This window comes from Dendropsophus ebraccatus, unplaced genomic scaffold (assembly GCF_027789765.1).
Source record: "Dendropsophus ebraccatus isolate aDenEbr1 unplaced genomic scaffold, aDenEbr1.pat pat_scaffold_752_ctg1, whole genome shotgun sequence".
Lineage (NCBI taxonomy): Eukaryota > Metazoa > Chordata > Amphibia > Anura > Hylidae > Dendropsophus > Dendropsophus ebraccatus.
In genome coordinates this window covers 40,242-57,923 of record NW_027210351.1, presented here as the reverse complement: position 1 = coordinate 57,923, position 17,682 = coordinate 40,242, and the positions used below count along the sequence as shown (strand labels likewise).

The 17,682-nt window shown below is 52.2% G+C and overlaps 58 non-coding genes across 58 annotated transcripts; all 58 read left to right on the top strand.

Annotated features, from left to right (window-relative positions):
• The first annotated feature begins 117 nt into the window (after nucleotides 1–117).
• Nucleotides 118–199, top strand: TRNAS-CGA (transfer RNA serine (anticodon CGA)). Its single transcript has one exon. It is a non-coding gene; the product is annotated as a tRNA-Ser (tRNA).
• A 289-nt stretch (nucleotides 200–488) lies between these two features.
• Nucleotides 489–562, top strand: TRNAI-AAU (transfer RNA isoleucine (anticodon AAU)). Its single transcript has one exon. It is a non-coding gene; the product is annotated as a tRNA-Ile (tRNA).
• A 96-nt stretch (nucleotides 563–658) lies between these two features.
• Nucleotides 659–732, top strand: TRNAI-AAU (transfer RNA isoleucine (anticodon AAU)). Its single transcript has one exon. It is a non-coding gene; the product is annotated as a tRNA-Ile (tRNA).
• Nucleotides 733–829: 97 nt separating this feature from the next.
• TRNAI-AAU (transfer RNA isoleucine (anticodon AAU)) lies at nucleotides 830–903 on the top strand. Its single transcript has one exon. It is a non-coding gene; the product is annotated as a tRNA-Ile (tRNA).
• Nucleotides 904–1,298: 395 nt separating this feature from the next.
• TRNAS-UGA (transfer RNA serine (anticodon UGA)) lies at nucleotides 1,299–1,380 on the top strand. Its single transcript has one exon. It is a non-coding gene; the product is annotated as a tRNA-Ser (tRNA).
• Nucleotides 1,381–1,651: 271 nt separating this feature from the next.
• Nucleotides 1,652–1,733, top strand: TRNAS-CGA (transfer RNA serine (anticodon CGA)). Its single transcript has one exon. It is a non-coding gene; the product is annotated as a tRNA-Ser (tRNA).
• Nucleotides 1,734–2,022: 289 nt separating this feature from the next.
• TRNAI-AAU (transfer RNA isoleucine (anticodon AAU)) lies at nucleotides 2,023–2,096 on the top strand. The gene has a single exon. It is a non-coding gene; the product is annotated as a tRNA-Ile (tRNA).
• Nucleotides 2,097–2,192: 96 nt separating this feature from the next.
• On the top strand, nucleotides 2,193–2,266 carry TRNAI-AAU (transfer RNA isoleucine (anticodon AAU)). The gene has a single exon. It is a non-coding gene; the product is annotated as a tRNA-Ile (tRNA).
• Nucleotides 2,267–2,363: 97 nt separating this feature from the next.
• On the top strand, nucleotides 2,364–2,437 carry TRNAI-AAU (transfer RNA isoleucine (anticodon AAU)). The gene has a single exon. It is a non-coding gene; the product is annotated as a tRNA-Ile (tRNA).
• A 395-nt stretch (nucleotides 2,438–2,832) lies between these two features.
• Nucleotides 2,833–2,914, top strand: TRNAS-UGA (transfer RNA serine (anticodon UGA)). The gene has a single exon. It is a non-coding gene; the product is annotated as a tRNA-Ser (tRNA).
• Nucleotides 2,915–3,185: 271 nt separating this feature from the next.
• Nucleotides 3,186–3,267, top strand: TRNAS-CGA (transfer RNA serine (anticodon CGA)). The gene has a single exon. It is a non-coding gene; the product is annotated as a tRNA-Ser (tRNA).
• A 289-nt stretch (nucleotides 3,268–3,556) lies between these two features.
• TRNAI-AAU (transfer RNA isoleucine (anticodon AAU)) lies at nucleotides 3,557–3,630 on the top strand. Its single transcript has one exon. It is a non-coding gene; the product is annotated as a tRNA-Ile (tRNA).
• Nucleotides 3,631–3,726: 96 nt separating this feature from the next.
• TRNAI-AAU (transfer RNA isoleucine (anticodon AAU)) lies at nucleotides 3,727–3,800 on the top strand. The gene has a single exon. It is a non-coding gene; the product is annotated as a tRNA-Ile (tRNA).
• A 97-nt stretch (nucleotides 3,801–3,897) lies between these two features.
• On the top strand, nucleotides 3,898–3,971 carry TRNAI-AAU (transfer RNA isoleucine (anticodon AAU)). The gene has a single exon. It is a non-coding gene; the product is annotated as a tRNA-Ile (tRNA).
• A 395-nt stretch (nucleotides 3,972–4,366) lies between these two features.
• Nucleotides 4,367–4,448, top strand: TRNAS-UGA (transfer RNA serine (anticodon UGA)). The gene has a single exon. It is a non-coding gene; the product is annotated as a tRNA-Ser (tRNA).
• Nucleotides 4,449–4,719: 271 nt separating this feature from the next.
• Nucleotides 4,720–4,801, top strand: TRNAS-CGA (transfer RNA serine (anticodon CGA)). The gene has a single exon. It is a non-coding gene; the product is annotated as a tRNA-Ser (tRNA).
• Nucleotides 4,802–5,090: 289 nt separating this feature from the next.
• On the top strand, nucleotides 5,091–5,164 carry TRNAI-AAU (transfer RNA isoleucine (anticodon AAU)). Its single transcript has one exon. It is a non-coding gene; the product is annotated as a tRNA-Ile (tRNA).
• A 96-nt stretch (nucleotides 5,165–5,260) lies between these two features.
• Nucleotides 5,261–5,334, top strand: TRNAI-AAU (transfer RNA isoleucine (anticodon AAU)). Its single transcript has one exon. It is a non-coding gene; the product is annotated as a tRNA-Ile (tRNA).
• A 97-nt stretch (nucleotides 5,335–5,431) lies between these two features.
• Nucleotides 5,432–5,505, top strand: TRNAI-AAU (transfer RNA isoleucine (anticodon AAU)). The gene has a single exon. It is a non-coding gene; the product is annotated as a tRNA-Ile (tRNA).
• Nucleotides 5,506–5,898: 393 nt separating this feature from the next.
• On the top strand, nucleotides 5,899–5,980 carry TRNAS-UGA (transfer RNA serine (anticodon UGA)). The gene has a single exon. It is a non-coding gene; the product is annotated as a tRNA-Ser (tRNA).
• Nucleotides 5,981–6,251: 271 nt separating this feature from the next.
• On the top strand, nucleotides 6,252–6,333 carry TRNAS-CGA (transfer RNA serine (anticodon CGA)). Its single transcript has one exon. It is a non-coding gene; the product is annotated as a tRNA-Ser (tRNA).
• Nucleotides 6,334–6,622: 289 nt separating this feature from the next.
• TRNAI-AAU (transfer RNA isoleucine (anticodon AAU)) lies at nucleotides 6,623–6,696 on the top strand. Its single transcript has one exon. It is a non-coding gene; the product is annotated as a tRNA-Ile (tRNA).
• A 96-nt stretch (nucleotides 6,697–6,792) lies between these two features.
• TRNAI-AAU (transfer RNA isoleucine (anticodon AAU)) lies at nucleotides 6,793–6,866 on the top strand. The gene has a single exon. It is a non-coding gene; the product is annotated as a tRNA-Ile (tRNA).
• A 97-nt stretch (nucleotides 6,867–6,963) lies between these two features.
• Nucleotides 6,964–7,037, top strand: TRNAI-AAU (transfer RNA isoleucine (anticodon AAU)). Its single transcript has one exon. It is a non-coding gene; the product is annotated as a tRNA-Ile (tRNA).
• A 395-nt stretch (nucleotides 7,038–7,432) lies between these two features.
• TRNAS-UGA (transfer RNA serine (anticodon UGA)) lies at nucleotides 7,433–7,514 on the top strand. The gene has a single exon. It is a non-coding gene; the product is annotated as a tRNA-Ser (tRNA).
• Nucleotides 7,515–7,785: 271 nt separating this feature from the next.
• TRNAS-CGA (transfer RNA serine (anticodon CGA)) lies at nucleotides 7,786–7,867 on the top strand. The gene has a single exon. It is a non-coding gene; the product is annotated as a tRNA-Ser (tRNA).
• A 289-nt stretch (nucleotides 7,868–8,156) lies between these two features.
• On the top strand, nucleotides 8,157–8,230 carry TRNAI-AAU (transfer RNA isoleucine (anticodon AAU)). Its single transcript has one exon. It is a non-coding gene; the product is annotated as a tRNA-Ile (tRNA).
• A 96-nt stretch (nucleotides 8,231–8,326) lies between these two features.
• TRNAI-AAU (transfer RNA isoleucine (anticodon AAU)) lies at nucleotides 8,327–8,400 on the top strand. The gene has a single exon. It is a non-coding gene; the product is annotated as a tRNA-Ile (tRNA).
• Nucleotides 8,401–8,497: 97 nt separating this feature from the next.
• Nucleotides 8,498–8,571, top strand: TRNAI-AAU (transfer RNA isoleucine (anticodon AAU)). The gene has a single exon. It is a non-coding gene; the product is annotated as a tRNA-Ile (tRNA).
• A 394-nt stretch (nucleotides 8,572–8,965) lies between these two features.
• On the top strand, nucleotides 8,966–9,047 carry TRNAS-UGA (transfer RNA serine (anticodon UGA)). Its single transcript has one exon. It is a non-coding gene; the product is annotated as a tRNA-Ser (tRNA).
• Nucleotides 9,048–9,318: 271 nt separating this feature from the next.
• Nucleotides 9,319–9,400, top strand: TRNAS-CGA (transfer RNA serine (anticodon CGA)). The gene has a single exon. It is a non-coding gene; the product is annotated as a tRNA-Ser (tRNA).
• A 289-nt stretch (nucleotides 9,401–9,689) lies between these two features.
• TRNAI-AAU (transfer RNA isoleucine (anticodon AAU)) lies at nucleotides 9,690–9,763 on the top strand. The gene has a single exon. It is a non-coding gene; the product is annotated as a tRNA-Ile (tRNA).
• Nucleotides 9,764–9,859: 96 nt separating this feature from the next.
• Nucleotides 9,860–9,933, top strand: TRNAI-AAU (transfer RNA isoleucine (anticodon AAU)). The gene has a single exon. It is a non-coding gene; the product is annotated as a tRNA-Ile (tRNA).
• A 97-nt stretch (nucleotides 9,934–10,030) lies between these two features.
• TRNAI-AAU (transfer RNA isoleucine (anticodon AAU)) lies at nucleotides 10,031–10,104 on the top strand. Its single transcript has one exon. It is a non-coding gene; the product is annotated as a tRNA-Ile (tRNA).
• A 395-nt stretch (nucleotides 10,105–10,499) lies between these two features.
• Nucleotides 10,500–10,581, top strand: TRNAS-UGA (transfer RNA serine (anticodon UGA)). The gene has a single exon. It is a non-coding gene; the product is annotated as a tRNA-Ser (tRNA).
• A 271-nt stretch (nucleotides 10,582–10,852) lies between these two features.
• TRNAS-CGA (transfer RNA serine (anticodon CGA)) lies at nucleotides 10,853–10,934 on the top strand. The gene has a single exon. It is a non-coding gene; the product is annotated as a tRNA-Ser (tRNA).
• Nucleotides 10,935–11,223: 289 nt separating this feature from the next.
• TRNAI-AAU (transfer RNA isoleucine (anticodon AAU)) lies at nucleotides 11,224–11,297 on the top strand. Its single transcript has one exon. It is a non-coding gene; the product is annotated as a tRNA-Ile (tRNA).
• A 96-nt stretch (nucleotides 11,298–11,393) lies between these two features.
• On the top strand, nucleotides 11,394–11,467 carry TRNAI-AAU (transfer RNA isoleucine (anticodon AAU)). The gene has a single exon. It is a non-coding gene; the product is annotated as a tRNA-Ile (tRNA).
• A 97-nt stretch (nucleotides 11,468–11,564) lies between these two features.
• TRNAI-AAU (transfer RNA isoleucine (anticodon AAU)) lies at nucleotides 11,565–11,638 on the top strand. The gene has a single exon. It is a non-coding gene; the product is annotated as a tRNA-Ile (tRNA).
• Nucleotides 11,639–12,032: 394 nt separating this feature from the next.
• On the top strand, nucleotides 12,033–12,114 carry TRNAS-UGA (transfer RNA serine (anticodon UGA)). Its single transcript has one exon. It is a non-coding gene; the product is annotated as a tRNA-Ser (tRNA).
• A 271-nt stretch (nucleotides 12,115–12,385) lies between these two features.
• TRNAS-CGA (transfer RNA serine (anticodon CGA)) lies at nucleotides 12,386–12,467 on the top strand. The gene has a single exon. It is a non-coding gene; the product is annotated as a tRNA-Ser (tRNA).
• Nucleotides 12,468–12,756: 289 nt separating this feature from the next.
• Nucleotides 12,757–12,830, top strand: TRNAI-AAU (transfer RNA isoleucine (anticodon AAU)). The gene has a single exon. It is a non-coding gene; the product is annotated as a tRNA-Ile (tRNA).
• A 96-nt stretch (nucleotides 12,831–12,926) lies between these two features.
• On the top strand, nucleotides 12,927–13,000 carry TRNAI-AAU (transfer RNA isoleucine (anticodon AAU)). Its single transcript has one exon. It is a non-coding gene; the product is annotated as a tRNA-Ile (tRNA).
• Nucleotides 13,001–13,097: 97 nt separating this feature from the next.
• TRNAI-AAU (transfer RNA isoleucine (anticodon AAU)) lies at nucleotides 13,098–13,171 on the top strand. The gene has a single exon. It is a non-coding gene; the product is annotated as a tRNA-Ile (tRNA).
• Nucleotides 13,172–13,565: 394 nt separating this feature from the next.
• On the top strand, nucleotides 13,566–13,647 carry TRNAS-UGA (transfer RNA serine (anticodon UGA)). The gene has a single exon. It is a non-coding gene; the product is annotated as a tRNA-Ser (tRNA).
• Nucleotides 13,648–13,918: 271 nt separating this feature from the next.
• TRNAS-CGA (transfer RNA serine (anticodon CGA)) lies at nucleotides 13,919–14,000 on the top strand. The gene has a single exon. It is a non-coding gene; the product is annotated as a tRNA-Ser (tRNA).
• Nucleotides 14,001–14,289: 289 nt separating this feature from the next.
• TRNAI-AAU (transfer RNA isoleucine (anticodon AAU)) lies at nucleotides 14,290–14,363 on the top strand. Its single transcript has one exon. It is a non-coding gene; the product is annotated as a tRNA-Ile (tRNA).
• A 96-nt stretch (nucleotides 14,364–14,459) lies between these two features.
• Nucleotides 14,460–14,533, top strand: TRNAI-AAU (transfer RNA isoleucine (anticodon AAU)). Its single transcript has one exon. It is a non-coding gene; the product is annotated as a tRNA-Ile (tRNA).
• A 97-nt stretch (nucleotides 14,534–14,630) lies between these two features.
• On the top strand, nucleotides 14,631–14,704 carry TRNAI-AAU (transfer RNA isoleucine (anticodon AAU)). Its single transcript has one exon. It is a non-coding gene; the product is annotated as a tRNA-Ile (tRNA).
• Nucleotides 14,705–15,099: 395 nt separating this feature from the next.
• TRNAS-UGA (transfer RNA serine (anticodon UGA)) lies at nucleotides 15,100–15,181 on the top strand. Its single transcript has one exon. It is a non-coding gene; the product is annotated as a tRNA-Ser (tRNA).
• A 271-nt stretch (nucleotides 15,182–15,452) lies between these two features.
• Nucleotides 15,453–15,534, top strand: TRNAS-CGA (transfer RNA serine (anticodon CGA)). The gene has a single exon. It is a non-coding gene; the product is annotated as a tRNA-Ser (tRNA).
• Nucleotides 15,535–15,823: 289 nt separating this feature from the next.
• On the top strand, nucleotides 15,824–15,897 carry TRNAI-AAU (transfer RNA isoleucine (anticodon AAU)). Its single transcript has one exon. It is a non-coding gene; the product is annotated as a tRNA-Ile (tRNA).
• Nucleotides 15,898–15,993: 96 nt separating this feature from the next.
• On the top strand, nucleotides 15,994–16,067 carry TRNAI-AAU (transfer RNA isoleucine (anticodon AAU)). The gene has a single exon. It is a non-coding gene; the product is annotated as a tRNA-Ile (tRNA).
• Nucleotides 16,068–16,164: 97 nt separating this feature from the next.
• Nucleotides 16,165–16,238, top strand: TRNAI-AAU (transfer RNA isoleucine (anticodon AAU)). The gene has a single exon. It is a non-coding gene; the product is annotated as a tRNA-Ile (tRNA).
• A 396-nt stretch (nucleotides 16,239–16,634) lies between these two features.
• TRNAS-UGA (transfer RNA serine (anticodon UGA)) lies at nucleotides 16,635–16,716 on the top strand. Its single transcript has one exon. It is a non-coding gene; the product is annotated as a tRNA-Ser (tRNA).
• Nucleotides 16,717–16,987: 271 nt separating this feature from the next.
• On the top strand, nucleotides 16,988–17,069 carry TRNAS-CGA (transfer RNA serine (anticodon CGA)). Its single transcript has one exon. It is a non-coding gene; the product is annotated as a tRNA-Ser (tRNA).
• Nucleotides 17,070–17,358: 289 nt separating this feature from the next.
• TRNAI-AAU (transfer RNA isoleucine (anticodon AAU)) lies at nucleotides 17,359–17,432 on the top strand. The gene has a single exon. It is a non-coding gene; the product is annotated as a tRNA-Ile (tRNA).
• Nucleotides 17,433–17,528: 96 nt separating this feature from the next.
• On the top strand, nucleotides 17,529–17,602 carry TRNAI-AAU (transfer RNA isoleucine (anticodon AAU)). The gene has a single exon. It is a non-coding gene; the product is annotated as a tRNA-Ile (tRNA).
• The last annotated feature ends 80 nt before the right edge of the window (nucleotides 17,603–17,682 follow it).

The window sequence follows — 17,682 nt, the reverse complement described above, 5'->3', positions numbered from 1 at the left end:
ATTCCCCCCCGTTCGGGCCCATGCCCTAAACTGTCATTTCCAAACGGCACCTGCTAGACTGTCATTTGCAAAAGACATTCGCCAAGTGGGAAGGCGTGTCCTAGTGGAGGCGTGGCAGCTGTGATGGCCGAGTGGTTAAGGCGTTGGACTCGAAATCCAATGGGGTCTCCCCGCACAGGTTCAAATCCTGTTCACAGCGGAGGCTTTTAGGCCCTGGTGGAGAGAAATCCTACCCTCTTTCAGCCTTTACGCATCCCTTTGATATGTTGCAGTCCAAACGGGAAGAGTTTTACTCTCTGCTTTTCCAGCAGACCATCCACAGTGCCCTCTTCAACCTGTCAAATCCCACATCACACCTTTAAAAAAAGGTGCCGTAGCCAAATCCAATGGCTTCTCTGCACACGGATCCAAATTCTCTTTGCTGCTTTATGCGCCATAGAGTGAAAGGCCGAGACGGAAACAAAGCGAGGCGCACGGGGGTGAACCGTGGCCGGTTAGCTCAGTTGGTTAGAGCGTGGTGCTAATAACGCCAAGGTCGCGGGTTCGATCCCCGTACGGGCCAGTCTGCATTTTGTCTCTATGCAGCAGTGGTCTAACCCACCATGCCGAAGGCGGAAAACCATGTCGGAAAAAAAAAAACGTGCGATGTGCGTACCGTGGCCGGTTAGCTCAGTTGGTTAGAGCGTGGTGCTAATAACGCCAAGGTCGCGGGTTCGATCCCCGTACGGGCCAGTTGACCTTTTGTCTCTATGCAGCAGTGGTCTAACCCACCCCATGCCGAAGGCGGAAAACCATGTCGGAAAAAAAAAGCGTGCGATGTGCGTGTCATGGCCGGTTAGCTCAGTTGGTTAGAGCGTGGTGCTAATAACGCCAAGGTCGCGGGTTCGATCCCCGTACGGGCCAGTCTTCCCTCCATCTTTATGAAGCAAAGGTGCAACCTACACAGTAAAGGCAGAAATGCTTCTGGTGAAACTCCTAACTCTGGATGCTTGCAAGTTCAAGTCCTGTTGCTGCACCACCAGAGTCCTAACTCCCATCATAAAGGCAGAAAACCTTGTTGCAACAATCTTATCTATGCAGAACGTCATCGGAAAGTTTTTATTCCGCCGAATGAATAGCCTCCCCCCCCCCCCCCCAAGAACTCTCAGCTCAAAGTTGCCCGTTTCTGAACGGCAAAGAGTGTTGCACGCCTGCGCTGAGTTAGCACTCTGAAGCCTCGTCTTACATTCAAGGCGAAAGCCCCTGAGCTGTAGTTGACAGATGACCACCGATGAGGGAGCTGGGAAGCACAGCGGTCAGCTGTGATGGCCGAGTGGTTAAGGCGTTGGACTTGAAATCCAATGGGGTCTCCCCGCACAGGTTCAAATCCTGTTCACAGCGCAGTGCCTTTCTTTTCTTTTCTATGTGTTCCATGGGAAGGGACACCTACCTCTGCTTCATCTCGTAGAGATCAATAATTGAAGTCAACCAGCTGTAAGGAGAGACATTCCCCATTCCTGCCCCTTGCCGTGAAGAACCAGACTCTAGTAGCTTAATTCCCCCCCGTTCGGGCCCATGCCCTAAACTGTCATTTCCAAACGGCACCTGCTAGACTGTCATTTGCAAAAGACATTCGCCAAGTGGGAAGGCGTGTCCTAGTGGAGGCGTGGCAGCTGTGATGGCCGAGTGGTTAAGGCGTTGGACTCGAAATCCAATGGGGTCTCCCCGCACAGGTTCAAATCCTGTTCACAGCGGAGGCTTTTAGGCCCTGGTGGAGAGAAATCCTACCCTCTTTCAGCCTTTACGCATCCCTTTGATATGTTGCAGTCCAAACGGGAAGAGTTTTACTCTCTGCTTTTCCAGCAGACCATCCACAGTGCCCTCTTCAACCTGTCAAATCCCACATCACACCTTTAAAAAAAGGTGCCGTAGCCAAATCCAATGGCTTCTCTGCACACGGATCCAAATTCTCTTTGCTGCTTTATGCGCCATAGAGTGAAAGGCCGAGACGGAAACAAAGCGAGGCGCACGGGGGTGAACCGTGGCCGGTTAGCTCAGTTGGTTAGAGCGTGGTGCTAATAACGCCAAGGTCGCGGGTTCGATCCCCGTACGGGCCAGTCTGCATTTTGTCTCTATGCAGCAGTGGTCTAACCCACCATGCCGAAGGCGGAAAACCATGTCGGAAAAAAAAAAACGTGCGATGTGCGTACCGTGGCCGGTTAGCTCAGTTGGTTAGAGCGTGGTGCTAATAACGCCAAGGTCGCGGGTTCGATCCCCGTACGGGCCAGTTGACCTTTTGTCTCTATGCAGCAGTGGTCTAACCCACCCCATGCCGAAGGCGGAAAACCATGTCGGAAAAAAAAAGCGTGCGATGTGCGTGTCGTGGCCGGTTAGCTCAGTTGGTTAGAGCGTGGTGCTAATAACGCCAAGGTCGCGGGTTCGATCCCCGTACGGGCCAGTCTTCCCTCCATCTTTATGAAGCAAAGGTGCAACCTACACAGTAAAGGCAGAAATGCTTCTGGTGAAACTCCTAACTCTGGATGCTTGCAAGTTCAAGTCCTGTTGCTGCACCACCAGAGTCCTAACTCCCATCATAAAGGCAGAAAACCTTGTTGCAACAATCTTATCTATGCAGAACGTCATCGGAAAGTTTTTATTCCGCCGAATGAATAGCCTCCCCCCCCCCCCCCCAAGAACTCTCAGCTCAAAGTTGCCCGTTTCTGAACGGCAAAGAGTGTTGCACGCCTGCGCTGAGTTAGCACTCTGAAGCCTCGTCTTACATTCAAGGCGAAAGCCCCTGAGCTGTAGTTGACAGATGACCACCGATGAGGGAGCTGGGAAGCACAGCGGTCAGCTGTGATGGCCGAGTGGTTAAGGCGTTGGACTTGAAATCCAATGGGGTCTCCCCGCACAGGTTCAAATCCTGTTCACAGCGCAGTGCCTTTCTTTTCTTTTCTATGTGTTCCATGGGAAGGGACACCTACCTCTGCTTCATCTCGTAGAGATCAATAATTGAAGTCAACCAGCTGTAAGGAGAGACATTCCCCATTCCTGCCCCTTGCCGTGAAGAACCAGACTCTAGTAGCTTAATTCCCCCCCGTTCGGGCCCATGCCCTAAACTGTCATTTCCAAACGGCACCTGCTAGACTGTCATTTGCAAAAGACATTCGCCAAGTGGGAAGGCGTGTCCTAGTGGAGGCGTGGCAGCTGTGATGGCCGAGTGGTTAAGGCGTTGGACTCGAAATCCAATGGGGTCTCCCCGCACAGGTTCAAATCCTGTTCACAGCGGAGGCTTTTAGGCCCTGGTGGAGAGAAATCCTACCCTCTTTCAGCCTTTACGCATCCCTTTGATATGTTGCAGTCCAAACGGGAAGAGTTTTACTCTCTGCTTTTCCAGCAGACCATCCACAGTGCCCTCTTCAACCTGTCAAATCCCACATCACACCTTTAAAAAAAGGTGCCGTAGCCAAATCCAATGGCTTCTCTGCACACGGATCCAAATTCTCTTTGCTGCTTTATGCGCCATAGAGTGAAAGGCCGAGACGGAAACAAAGCGAGGCGCACGGGGGTGAACCGTGGCCGGTTAGCTCAGTTGGTTAGAGCGTGGTGCTAATAACGCCAAGGTCGCGGGTTCGATCCCCGTACGGGCCAGTCTGCATTTTGTCTCTATGCAGCAGTGGTCTAACCCACCATGCCGAAGGCGGAAAACCATGTCGGAAAAAAAAAAACGTGCGATGTGCGTACCGTGGCCGGTTAGCTCAGTTGGTTAGAGCGTGGTGCTAATAACGCCAAGGTCGCGGGTTCGATCCCCGTACGGGCCAGTTGACCTTTTGTCTCTATGCAGCAGTGGTCTAACCCACCCCATGCCGAAGGCGGAAAACCATGTCGGAAAAAAAAAGCGTGCGATGTGCGTGTCATGGCCGGTTAGCTCAGTTGGTTAGAGCGTGGTGCTAATAACGCCAAGGTCGCGGGTTCGATCCCCGTACGGGCCAGTCTTCCCTCCATCTTTATGAAGCAAAGGTGCAACCTACACAGTAAAGGCAGAAATGCTTCTGGTGAAACTCCTAACTCTGGATGCTTGCAAGTTCAAGTCCTGTTGCTGCACCACCAGAGTCCTAACTCCCATCATAAAGGCAGAAAACCTTGTTGCAACAATCTTATCTATGCAGAACGTCATCGGAAAGTTTTTATTCCGCCGAATGAATAGCCTCCCCCCCCCCCCCCCAAGAACTCTCAGCTCAAAGTTGCCCGTTTCTGAACGGCAAAGAGTGTTGCACGCCTGCGCTGAGTTAGCACTCTGAAGCCTCGTCTTACATTCAAGGCGAAAGCCCCTGAGCTGTAGTTGACAGATGACCACCGATGAGGGAGCTGGGAAGCACAGCGGTCAGCTGTGATGGCCGAGTGGTTAAGGCGTTGGACTTGAAATCCAATGGGGTCTCCCCGCACAGGTTCAAATCCTGTTCACAGCGCAGTGCCTTTCTTTTCTTTTCTATGTGTTCCATGGGAAGGGACACCTACCTCTGCTTCATCTCGTAGAGATCAATAATTGAAGTCAACCAGCTGTAAGGAGAGACATTCCCCATTCCTGCCCCTTGCCGTGAAGAACCAGACTCTAGTAGCTTAATTCCCCCCCGTTCGGGCCCATGCCCTAAACTGTCATTTCCAAACGGCACCTGCTAGACTGTCATTTGCAAAAGACATTCGCCAAGTGGGAAGGCGTGTCCTAGTGGAGGCGTGGCAGCTGTGATGGCCGAGTGGTTAAGGCGTTGGACTCGAAATCCAATGGGGTCTCCCCGCACAGGTTCAAATCCTGTTCACAGCGGAGGCTTTTAGGCCCTGGTGGAGAGAAATCCTACCCTCTTTCAGCCTTTACGCATCCCTTTGATATGTTGCAGTCCAAACGGGAAGAGTTTTACTCTCTGCTTTTCCAGCAGACCATCCACAGTGCCCTCTTCAACCTGTCAAATCCCACATCACACCTTTAAAAAAAGGTGCCGTAGCCAAATCCAATGGCTTCTCTGCACACGGATCCAAATTCTCTTTGCTGCTTTATGCGCCATAGAGTGAAAGGCCGAGACGGAAACAAAGCGAGGCGCACGGGGGTGAACCGTGGCCGGTTAGCTCAGTTGGTTAGAGCGTGGTGCTAATAACGCCAAGGTCGCGGGTTCGATCCCCGTACGGGCCAGTCTGCATTTTGTCTCTATGCAGCAGTGGTCTAACCCACCATGCCGAAGGCGGAAAACCATGTCGGAAAAAAAAAAACGTGCGATGTGCGTACCGTGGCCGGTTAGCTCAGTTGGTTAGAGCGTGGTGCTAATAACGCCAAGGTCGCGGGTTCGATCCCCGTACGGGCCAGTTGACCTTTTGTCTCTATGCAGCAGTGGTCTAACCCACCCCATGCCGAAGGCGGAAAACCATGTCGGAAAAAAAAAGCGTGCGATGTGCGTGTCATGGCCGGTTAGCTCAGTTGGTTAGAGCGTGGTGCTAATAACGCCAAGGTCGCGGGTTCGATCCCCGTACGGGCCAGTCTTCCCTCCATCTTTATGAAGCAAAGGTGCAACCTACACAGTAAAGGCAGAAATGCTTCTGGTGAAACTCCTAACTCTGGATGCTTGCAAGTTCAAGTCCTGTTGCTGCACCACCAGAGTCCTAACTCCCATCATAAAGGCAGAAAACCTTGTTGCAACAATCTTATCTATGCAGAACGTCATCGGAAAGTTTTTATTCCGCCGAATGAATAGCCTCCCCCCCCCCCCCAAGAACTCTCAGCTCAAAGTTGCCCGTTTCTGAACGGCAAAGAGTGTTGCACGCCTGCGCTGAGTTAGCACTCTGAAGCCTCGTCTTACATTCAAGGCGAAAGCCCCTGAGCTGTAGTTGACAGATGACCACCGATGAGGGAGCTGGGAAGCACAGCGGTCAGCTGTGATGGCCGAGTGGTTAAGGCGTTGGACTTGAAATCCAATGGGGTCTCCCCGCACAGGTTCAAATCCTGTTCACAGCGCAGTGCCTTTCTTTTCTTTTCTATGTGTTCCATGGGAAGGGACACCTACCTCTGCTTCATCTCGTAGAGATCAATAATTGAAGTCAACCAGCTGTAAGGAGAGACATTCCCCATTCCTGCCCCTTGCCGTGAAGAACCAGACTCTAGTAGCTTAATTCCCCCCCGTTCGGGCCCATGCCCTAAACTGTCATTTCCAAACGGCACCTGCTAGACTGTCATTTGCAAAAGACATTCGCCAAGTGGGAAGGCGTGTCCTAGTGGAGGCGTGGCAGCTGTGATGGCCGAGTGGTTAAGGCGTTGGACTCGAAATCCAATGGGGTCTCCCCGCACAGGTTCAAATCCTGTTCACAGCGGAGGCTTTTAGGCCCTGGTGGAGAGAAATCCTACCCTCTTTCAGCCTTTACGCATCCCTTTGATATGTTGCAGTCCAAACGGGAAGAGTTTTACTCTCTGCTTTTCCAGCAGACCATCCACAGTGCCCTCTTCAACCTGTCAAATCCCACATCACACCTTTAAAAAAAGGTGCCGTAGCCAAATCCAATGGCTTCTCTGCACACGGATCCAAATTCTCTTTGCTGCTTTATGCGCCATAGAGTGAAAGGCCGAGACGGAAACAAAGCGAGGCGCACGGGGGTGAACCGTGGCCGGTTAGCTCAGTTGGTTAGAGCGTGGTGCTAATAACGCCAAGGTCGCGGGTTCGATCCCCGTACGGGCCAGTCTGCATTTTGTCTCTATGCAGCAGTGGTCTAACCCACCATGCCGAAGGCGGAAAACCATGTCGGAAAAAAAAAAACGTGCGATGTGCGTACCGTGGCCGGTTAGCTCAGTTGGTTAGAGCGTGGTGCTAATAACGCCAAGGTCGCGGGTTCGATCCCCGTACGGGCCAGTTGACCTTTTGTCTCTATGCAGCAGTGGTCTAACCCACCCCATGCCGAAGGCGGAAAACCATGTCGGAAAAAAAAAGCGTGCGATGTGCGTGTCGTGGCCGGTTAGCTCAGTTGGTTAGAGCGTGGTGCTAATAACGCCAAGGTCGCGGGTTCGATCCCCGTACGGGCCAGTCTTCCCTCCATCTTTATGAAGCAAAGGTGCAACCTACACAGTAAAGGCAGAAATGCTTCTGGTGAAACTCCTAACTCTGGATGCTTGCAAGTTCAAGTCCTGTTGCTGCACCACCAGAGTCCTAACTCCCATCATAAAGGCAGAAAACCTTGTTGCAACAATCTTATCTATGCAGAACGTCATCGGAAAGTTTTTATTCCGCCGAATGAATAGCCTCCCCCCCCCCCCCCCAAGAACTCTCAGCTCAAAGTTGCCCGTTTCTGAACGGCAAAGAGTGTTGCACGCCTGCGCTGAGTTAGCACTCTGAAGCCTCGTCTTACATTCAAGGCGAAAGCCCCTGAGCTGTAGTTGACAGATGACCACCGATGAGGGAGCTGGGAAGCACAGCGGTCAGCTGTGATGGCCGAGTGGTTAAGGCGTTGGACTTGAAATCCAATGGGGTCTCCCCGCACAGGTTCAAATCCTGTTCACAGCGCAGTGCCTTTCTTTTCTTTTCTATGTGTTCCATGGGAAGGGACACCTACCTCTGCTTCATCTCGTAGAGATCAATAATTGAAGTCAACCAGCTGTAAGGAGAGACATTCCCCATTCCTGCCCCTTGCCGTGAAGAACCAGACTCTAGTAGCTTAATTCCCCCCCGTTCGGGCCCATGCCCTAAACTGTCATTTCCAAACGGCACCTGCTAGACTGTCATTTGCAAAAGACATTCGCCAAGTGGGAAGGCGTGTCCTAGTGGAGGCGTGGCAGCTGTGATGGCCGAGTGGTTAAGGCGTTGGACTCGAAATCCAATGGGGTCTCCCCGCACAGGTTCAAATCCTGTTCACAGCGGAGGCTTTTAGGCCCTGGTGGAGAGAAATCCTACCCTCTTTCAGCCTTTACGCATCCCTTTGATATGTTGCAGTCCAAACGGGAAGAGTTTTACTCTCTGCTTTTCCAGCAGACCATCCACAGTGCCCTCTTCAACCTGTCAAATCCCACATCACACCTTTAAAAAAAGGTGCCGTAGCCAAATCCAATGGCTTCTCTGCACACGGATCCAAATTCTCTTTGCTGCTTTATGCGCCATAGAGTGAAAGGCCGAGACGGAAACAAAGCGAGGCGCACGGGGGTGAACCGTGGCCGGTTAGCTCAGTTGGTTAGAGCGTGGTGCTAATAACGCCAAGGTCGCGGGTTCGATCCCCGTACGGGCCAGTCTGCATTTTGTCTCTATGCAGCAGTGGTCTAACCCACCATGCCGAAGGCGGAAAACCATGTCGGAAAAAAAAAAACGTGCGATGTGCGTACCGTGGCCGGTTAGCTCAGTTGGTTAGAGCGTGGTGCTAATAACGCCAAGGTCGCGGGTTCGATCCCCGTACGGGCCAGTTGACCTTTTGTCTCTATGCAGCAGTGGTCTAACCCACCCCATGCCGAAGGCGGAAAACCATGTCGGAAAAAAAAAGCGTGCGATGTGCGTGTCATGGCCGGTTAGCTCAGTTGGTTAGAGCGTGGTGCTAATAACGCCAAGGTCGCGGGTTCGATCCCCGTACGGGCCAGTCTTCCCTCCATCTTTATGAAGCAAAGGTGCAACCTACACAGTAAAGGCAGAAATGCTTCTGGTGAAACTCCTAACTCTGGATGCTTGCAAGTTCAAGTCCTGTTGCTGCACCACCAGAGTCCTAACTCCCATCATAAAGGCAGAAAACCTTGTTGCAACAATCTTATCTATGCAGAACGTCATCGGAAAGTTTTTATTCCGCCGAATGAATAGCCTCCCCCCCCCCCCCCAAGAACTCTCAGCTCAAAGTTGCCCGTTTCTGAACGGCAAAGAGTGTTGCACGCCTGCGCTGAGTTAGCACTCTGAAGCCTCGTCTTACATTCAAGGCGAAAGCCCCTGAGCTGTAGTTGACAGATGACCACCGATGAGGGAGCTGGGAAGCACAGCGGTCAGCTGTGATGGCCGAGTGGTTAAGGCGTTGGACTTGAAATCCAATGGGGTCTCCCCGCACAGGTTCAAATCCTGTTCACAGCGCAGTGCCTTTCTTTTCTTTTCTATGTGTTCCATGGGAAGGGACACCTACCTCTGCTTCATCTCGTAGAGATCAATAATTGAAGTCAACCAGCTGTAAGGAGAGACATTCCCCATTCCTGCCCCTTGCCGTGAAGAACCAGACTCTAGTAGCTTAATTCCCCCCCGTTCGGGCCCATGCCCTAAACTGTCATTTCCAAACGGCACCTGCTAGACTGTCATTTGCAAAAGACATTCGCCAAGTGGGAAGGCGTGTCCTAGTGGAGGCGTGGCAGCTGTGATGGCCGAGTGGTTAAGGCGTTGGACTCGAAATCCAATGGGGTCTCCCCGCACAGGTTCAAATCCTGTTCACAGCGGAGGCTTTTAGGCCCTGGTGGAGAGAAATCCTACCCTCTTTCAGCCTTTACGCATCCCTTTGATATGTTGCAGTCCAAACGGGAAGAGTTTTACTCTCTGCTTTTCCAGCAGACCATCCACAGTGCCCTCTTCAACCTGTCAAATCCCACATCACACCTTTAAAAAAAGGTGCCGTAGCCAAATCCAATGGCTTCTCTGCACACGGATCCAAATTCTCTTTGCTGCTTTATGCGCCATAGAGTGAAAGGCCGAGACGGAAACAAAGCGAGGCGCACGGGGGTGAACCGTGGCCGGTTAGCTCAGTTGGTTAGAGCGTGGTGCTAATAACGCCAAGGTCGCGGGTTCGATCCCCGTACGGGCCAGTCTGCATTTTGTCTCTATGCAGCAGTGGTCTAACCCACCATGCCGAAGGCGGAAAACCATGTCGGAAAAAAAAAAACGTGCGATGTGCGTACCGTGGCCGGTTAGCTCAGTTGGTTAGAGCGTGGTGCTAATAACGCCAAGGTCGCGGGTTCGATCCCCGTACGGGCCAGTTGACCTTTTGTCTCTATGCAGCAGTGGTCTAACCCACCCCATGCCGAAGGCGGAAAACCATGTCGGAAAAAAAAAGCGTGCGATGTGCGTGTCATGGCCGGTTAGCTCAGTTGGTTAGAGCGTGGTGCTAATAACGCCAAGGTCGCGGGTTCGATCCCCGTACGGGCCAGTCTTCCCTCCATCTTTATGAAGCAAAGGTGCAACCTACACAGTAAAGGCAGAAATGCTTCTGGTGAAACTCCTAACTCTGGATGCTTGCAAGTTCAAGTCCTGTTGCTGCACCACCAGAGTCCTAACTCCCATCATAAAGGCAGAAAACCTTGTTGCAACAATCTTATCTATGCAGAACGTCATCGGAAAGTTTTTATTCCGCCGAATGAATAGCCTCCCCCCCCCCCCCCCAAGAACTCTCAGCTCAAAGTTGCCCGTTTCTGAACGGCAAAGAGTGTTGCACGCCTGCGCTGAGTTAGCACTCTGAAGCCTCGTCTTACATTCAAGGCGAAAGCCCCTGAGCTGTAGTTGACAGATGACCACCGATGAGGGAGCTGGGAAGCACAGCGGTCAGCTGTGATGGCCGAGTGGTTAAGGCGTTGGACTTGAAATCCAATGGGGTCTCCCCGCACAGGTTCAAATCCTGTTCACAGCGCAGTGCCTTTCTTTTCTTTTCTATGTGTTCCATGGGAAGGGACACCTACCTCTGCTTCATCTCGTAGAGATCAATAATTGAAGTCAACCAGCTGTAAGGAGAGACATTCCCCATTCCTGCCCCTTGCCGTGAAGAACCAGACTCTAGTAGCTTAATTCCCCCCCGTTCGGGCCCATGCCCTAAACTGTCATTTCCAAACGGCACCTGCTAGACTGTCATTTGCAAAAGACATTCGCCAAGTGGGAAGGCGTGTCCTAGTGGAGGCGTGGCAGCTGTGATGGCCGAGTGGTTAAGGCGTTGGACTCGAAATCCAATGGGGTCTCCCCGCACAGGTTCAAATCCTGTTCACAGCGGAGGCTTTTAGGCCCTGGTGGAGAGAAATCCTACCCTCTTTCAGCCTTTACGCATCCCTTTGATATGTTGCAGTCCAAACGGGAAGAGTTTTACTCTCTGCTTTTCCAGCAGACCATCCACAGTGCCCTCTTCAACCTGTCAAATCCCACATCACACCTTTAAAAAAAGGTGCCGTAGCCAAATCCAATGGCTTCTCTGCACACGGATCCAAATTCTCTTTGCTGCTTTATGCGCCATAGAGTGAAAGGCCGAGACGGAAACAAAGCGAGGCGCACGGGGGTGAACCGTGGCCGGTTAGCTCAGTTGGTTAGAGCGTGGTGCTAATAACGCCAAGGTCGCGGGTTCGATCCCCGTACGGGCCAGTCTGCATTTTGTCTCTATGCAGCAGTGGTCTAACCCACCATGCCGAAGGCGGAAAACCATGTCGGAAAAAAAAAAACGTGCGATGTGCGTACCGTGGCCGGTTAGCTCAGTTGGTTAGAGCGTGGTGCTAATAACGCCAAGGTCGCGGGTTCGATCCCCGTACGGGCCAGTTGACCTTTTGTCTCTATGCAGCAGTGGTCTAACCCACCCCATGCCGAAGGCGGAAAACCATGTCGGAAAAAAAAAGCGTGCGATGTGCGTGTCATGGCCGGTTAGCTCAGTTGGTTAGAGCGTGGTGCTAATAACGCCAAGGTCGCGGGTTCGATCCCCGTACGGGCCAGTCTTCCCTCCATCTTTATGAAGCAAAGGTGCAACCTACACAGTAAAGGCAGAAATGCTTCTGGTGAAACTCCTAACTCTGGATGCTTGCAAGTTCAAGTCCTGTTGCTGCACCACCAGAGTCCTAACTCCCATCATAAAGGCAGAAAACCTTGTTGCAACAATCTTATCTATGCAGAACGTCATCGGAAAGTTTTTATTCCGCCGAATGAATAGCCTCCCCCCCCCCCCCCAAGAACTCTCAGCTCAAAGTTGCCCGTTTCTGAACGGCAAAGAGTGTTGCACGCCTGCGCTGAGTTAGCACTCTGAAGCCTCGTCTTACATTCAAGGCGAAAGCCCCTGAGCTGTAGTTGACAGATGACCACCGATGAGGGAGCTGGGAAGCACAGCGGTCAGCTGTGATGGCCGAGTGGTTAAGGCGTTGGACTTGAAATCCAATGGGGTCTCCCCGCACAGGTTCAAATCCTGTTCACAGCGCAGTGCCTTTCTTTTCTTTTCTATGTGTTCCATGGGAAGGGACACCTACCTCTGCTTCATCTCGTAGAGATCAATAATTGAAGTCAACCAGCTGTAAGGAGAGACATTCCCCATTCCTGCCCCTTGCCGTGAAGAACCAGACTCTAGTAGCTTAATTCCCCCCCGTTCGGGCCCATGCCCTAAACTGTCATTTCCAAACGGCACCTGCTAGACTGTCATTTGCAAAAGACATTCGCCAAGTGGGAAGGCGTGTCCTAGTGGAGGCGTGGCAGCTGTGATGGCCGAGTGGTTAAGGCGTTGGACTCGAAATCCAATGGGGTCTCCCCGCACAGGTTCAAATCCTGTTCACAGCGGAGGCTTTTAGGCCCTGGTGGAGAGAAATCCTACCCTCTTTCAGCCTTTACGCATCCCTTTGATATGTTGCAGTCCAAACGGGAAGAGTTTTACTCTCTGCTTTTCCAGCAGACCATCCACAGTGCCCTCTTCAACCTGTCAAATCCCACATCACACCTTTAAAAAAAGGTGCCGTAGCCAAATCCAATGGCTTCTCTGCACACGGATCCAAATTCTCTTTGCTGCTTTATGCGCCATAGAGTGAAAGGCCGAGACGGAAACAAAGCGAGGCGCACGGGGGTGAACCGTGGCCGGTTAGCTCAGTTGGTTAGAGCGTGGTGCTAATAACGCCAAGGTCGCGGGTTCGATCCCCGTACGGGCCAGTCTGCATTTTGTCTCTATGCAGCAGTGGTCTAACCCACCATGCCGAAGGCGGAAAACCATGTCGGAAAAAAAAAAACGTGCGATGTGCGTACCGTGGCCGGTTAGCTCAGTTGGTTAGAGCGTGGTGCTAATAACGCCAAGGTCGCGGGTTCGATCCCCGTACGGGCCAGTTGACCTTTTGTCTCTATGCAGCAGTGGTCTAACCCACCCCATGCCGAAGGCGGAAAACCATGTCGGAAAAAAAAAGCGTGCGATGTGCGTGTCATGGCCGGTTAGCTCAGTTGGTTAGAGCGTGGTGCTAATAACGCCAAGGTCGCGGGTTCGATCCCCGTACGGGCCAGTCTTCCCTCCATCTTTATGAAGCAAAGGTGCAACCTACACAGTAAAGGCAGAAATGCTTCTGGTGAAACTCCTAACTCTGGATGCTTGCAAGTTCAAGTCCTGTTGCTGCACCACCAGAGTCCTAACTCCCATCATAAAGGCAGAAAACCTTGTTGCAACAATCTTATCTATGCAGAACGTCATCGGAAAGTTTTTATTCCGCCGAATGAATAGCCTCCCCCCCCCCCCCCAAGAACTCTCAGCTCAAAGTTGCCCGTTTCTGAACGGCAAAGAGTGTTGCACGCCTGCGCTGAGTTAGCACTCTGAAGCCTCGTCTTACATTCAAGGCGAAAGCCCCTGAGCTGTAGTTGACAGATGACCACCGATGAGGGAGCTGGGAAGCACAGCGGTCAGCTGTGATGGCCGAGTGGTTAAGGCGTTGGACTTGAAATCCAATGGGGTCTCCCCGCACAGGTTCAAATCCTGTTCACAGCGCAGTGCCTTTCTTTTCTTTTCTATGTGTTCCATGGGAAGGGACACCTACCTCTGCTTCATCTCGTAGAGATCAATAATTGAAGTCAACCAGCTGTAAGGAGAGACATTCCCCATTCCTGCCCCTTGCCGTGAAGAACCAGACTCTAGTAGCTTAATTCCCCCCCGTTCGGGCCCATGCCCTAAACTGTCATTTCCAAACGGCACCTGCTAGACTGTCATTTGCAAAAGACATTCGCCAAGTGGGAAGGCGTGTCCTAGTGGAGGCGTGGCAGCTGTGATGGCCGAGTGGTTAAGGCGTTGGACTCGAAATCCAATGGGGTCTCCCCGCACAGGTTCAAATCCTGTTCACAGCGGAGGCTTTTAGGCCCTGGTGGAGAGAAATCCTACCCTCTTTCAGCCTTTACGCATCCCTTTGATATGTTGCAGTCCAAACGGGAAGAGTTTTACTCTCTGCTTTTCCAGCAGACCATCCACAGTGCCCTCTTCAACCTGTCAAATCCCACATCACACCTTTAAAAAAAGGTGCCGTAGCCAAATCCAATGGCTTCTCTGCACACGGATCCAAATTCTCTTTGCTGCTTTATGCGCCATAGAGTGAAAGGCCGAGACGGAAACAAAGCGAGGCGCACGGGGGTGAACCGTGGCCGGTTAGCTCAGTTGGTTAGAGCGTGGTGCTAATAACGCCAAGGTCGCGGGTTCGATCCCCGTACGGGCCAGTCTGCATTTTGTCTCTATGCAGCAGTGGTCTAACCCACCATGCCGAAGGCGGAAAACCATGTCGGAAAAAAAAAAACGTGCGATGTGCGTACCGTGGCCGGTTAGCTCAGTTGGTTAGAGCGTGGTGCTAATAACGCCAAGGTCGCGGGTTCGATCCCCGTACGGGCCAGTTGACCTTTTGTCTCTATGCAGCAGTGGTCTAACCCACCCCATGCCGAAGGCGGAAAACCATGTCGGAAAAAAAAAGCGTGCGATGTGCGTGTCATGGCCGGTTAGCTCAGTTGGTTAGAGCGTGGTGCTAATAACGCCAAGGTCGCGGGTTCGATCCCCGTACGGGCCAGTCTTCCCTCCATCTTTATGAAGCAAAGGTGCAACCTACACAGTAAAGGCAGAAATGCTTCTGGTGAAACTCCTAACTCTGGATGCTTGCAAGTTCAAGTCCTGTTGCTGCACCACCAGAGTCCTAACTCCCATCATAAAGGCAGAAAACCTTGTTGCAACAATCTTATCTATGCAGAACGTCATCGGAAAGTTTTTATTCCGCCGAATGAATAGCCTCCCCCCCCCCCCCCCAAGAACTCTCAGCTCAAAGTTGCCCGTTTCTGAACGGCAAAGAGTGTTGCACGCCTGCGCTGAGTTAGCACTCTGAAGCCTCGTCTTACATTCAAGGCGAAAGCCCCTGAGCTGTAGTTGACAGATGACCACCGATGAGGGAGCTGGGAAGCACAGCGGTCAGCTGTGATGGCCGAGTGGTTAAGGCGTTGGACTTGAAATCCAATGGGGTCTCCCCGCACAGGTTCAAATCCTGTTCACAGCGCAGTGCCTTTCTTTTCTTTTCTATGTGTTCCATGGGAAGGGACACCTACCTCTGCTTCATCTCGTAGAGATCAATAATTGAAGTCAACCAGCTGTAAGGAGAGACATTCCCCATTCCTGCCCCTTGCCGTGAAGAACCAGACTCTAGTAGCTTAATTCCCCCCCGTTCGGGCCCATGCCCTAAACTGTCATTTCCAAACGGCACCTGCTAGACTGTCATTTGCAAAAGACATTCGCCAAGTGGGAAGGCGTGTCCTAGTGGAGGCGTGGCAGCTGTGATGGCCGAGTGGTTAAGGCGTTGGACTCGAAATCCAATGGGGTCTCCCCGCACAGGTTCAAATCCTGTTCACAGCGGAGGCTTTTAGGCCCTGGTGGAGAGAAATCCTACCCTCTTTCAGCCTTTACGCATCCCTTTGATATGTTGCAGTCCAAACGGGAAGAGTTTTACTCTCTGCTTTTCCAGCAGACCATCCACAGTGCCCTCTTCAACCTGTCAAATCCCACATCACACCTTTAAAAAAAGGTGCCGTAGCCAAATCCAATGGCTTCTCTGCACACGGATCCAAATTCTCTTTGCTGCTTTATGCGCCATAGAGTGAAAGGCCGAGACGGAAACAAAGCGAGGCGCACGGGGGTGAACCGTGGCCGGTTAGCTCAGTTGGTTAGAGCGTGGTGCTAATAACGCCAAGGTCGCGGGTTCGATCCCCGTACGGGCCAGTCTGCATTTTGTCTCTATGCAGCAGTGGTCTAACCCACCATGCCGAAGGCGGAAAACCATGTCGGAAAAAAAAAAACGTGCGATGTGCGTACCGTGGCCGGTTAGCTCAGTTGGTTAGAGCGTGGTGCTAATAACGCCAAGGTCGCGGGTTCGATCCCCGTACGGGCCAGTTGACCTTTTGTCTCTATGCAGCAGTGGTCTAACCCACCCCATGCCGAAGGCGGAAAACCATGTCGGAAAAAAAAAGCGTGCGATGTGCGTGTCATGGCCGGTTAGCTCAGTTGGTTAGAGCGTGGTGCTAATAACGCCAAGGTCGCGGGTTCGATCCCCGTACGGGCCAGTCTTCCCTCCATCTTTATGAAGCAAAGGTGCAACCTACACAGTAAAGGCAGAAATGCTTCTGGTGAAACTCCTAACTCTGGATGCTTGCAAGTTCAAGTCCTGTTGCTGCACCACCAGAGTCCTAACTCCCATCATAAAGGCAGAAAACCTTGTTGCAACAATCTTATCTATGCAGAACGTCATCGGAAAGTTTTTATTCCGCCGAATGAATAGCCTCCCCCCCCCCCCCCCCAAGAACTCTCAGCTCAAAGTTGCCCGTTTCTGAACGGCAAAGAGTGTTGCACGCCTGCGCTGAGTTAGCACTCTGAAGCCTCGTCTTACATTCAAGGCGAAAGCCCCTGAGCTGTAGTTGACAGATGACCACCGATGAGGGAGCTGGGAAGCACAGCGGTCAGCTGTGATGGCCGAGTGGTTAAGGCGTTGGACTTGAAATCCAATGGGGTCTCCCCGCACAGGTTCAAATCCTGTTCACAGCGCAGTGCCTTTCTTTTCTTTTCTATGTGTTCCATGGGAAGGGACACCTACCTCTGCTTCATCTCGTAGAGATCAATAATTGAAGTCAACCAGCTGTAAGGAGAGACATTCCCCATTCCTGCCCCTTGCCGTGAAGAACCAGACTCTAGTAGCTTAATTCCCCCCCGTTCGGGCCCATGCCCTAAACTGTCATTTCCAAACGGCACCTGCTAGACTGTCATTTGCAAAAGACATTCGCCAAGTGGGAAGGCGTGTCCTAGTGGAGGCGTGGCAGCTGTGATGGCCGAGTGGTTAAGGCGTTGGACTCGAAATCCAATGGGGTCTCCCCGCACAGGTTCAAATCCTGTTCACAGCGGAGGCTTTTAGGCCCTGGTGGAGAGAAATCCTACCCTCTTTCAGCCTTTACGCATCCCTTTGATATGTTGCAGTCCAAACGGGAAGAGTTTTACTCTCTGCTTTTCCAGCAGACCATCCACAGTGCCCTCTTCAACCTGTCAAATCCCACATCACACCTTTAAAAAAAGGTGCCGTAGCCAAATCCAATGGCTTCTCTGCACACGGATCCAAATTCTCTTTGCTGCTTTATGCGCCATAGAGTGAAAGGCCGAGACGGAAACAAAGCGAGGCGCACGGGGGTGAACCGTGGCCGGTTAGCTCAGTTGGTTAGAGCGTGGTGCTAATAACGCCAAGGTCGCGGGTTCGATCCCCGTACGGGCCAGTCTGCATTTTGTCTCTATGCAGCAGTGGTCTAACCCACCATGCCGAAGGCGGAAAACCATGTCGGAAAAAAAAAAACGTGCGATGTGCGTACCGTGGCCGGTTAGCTCAGTTGGTTAGAGCGTGGTGCTAATAACGCCAAGGTCGCGGGTTCGATCCCCGTACGGGCCAGTTGACCTTTTGTCTCTATGCAGCAGTGGTCTAACCCACCCCATGCCGAAGGCGGAAAACCATGTCGGAAAAAAAAAGCG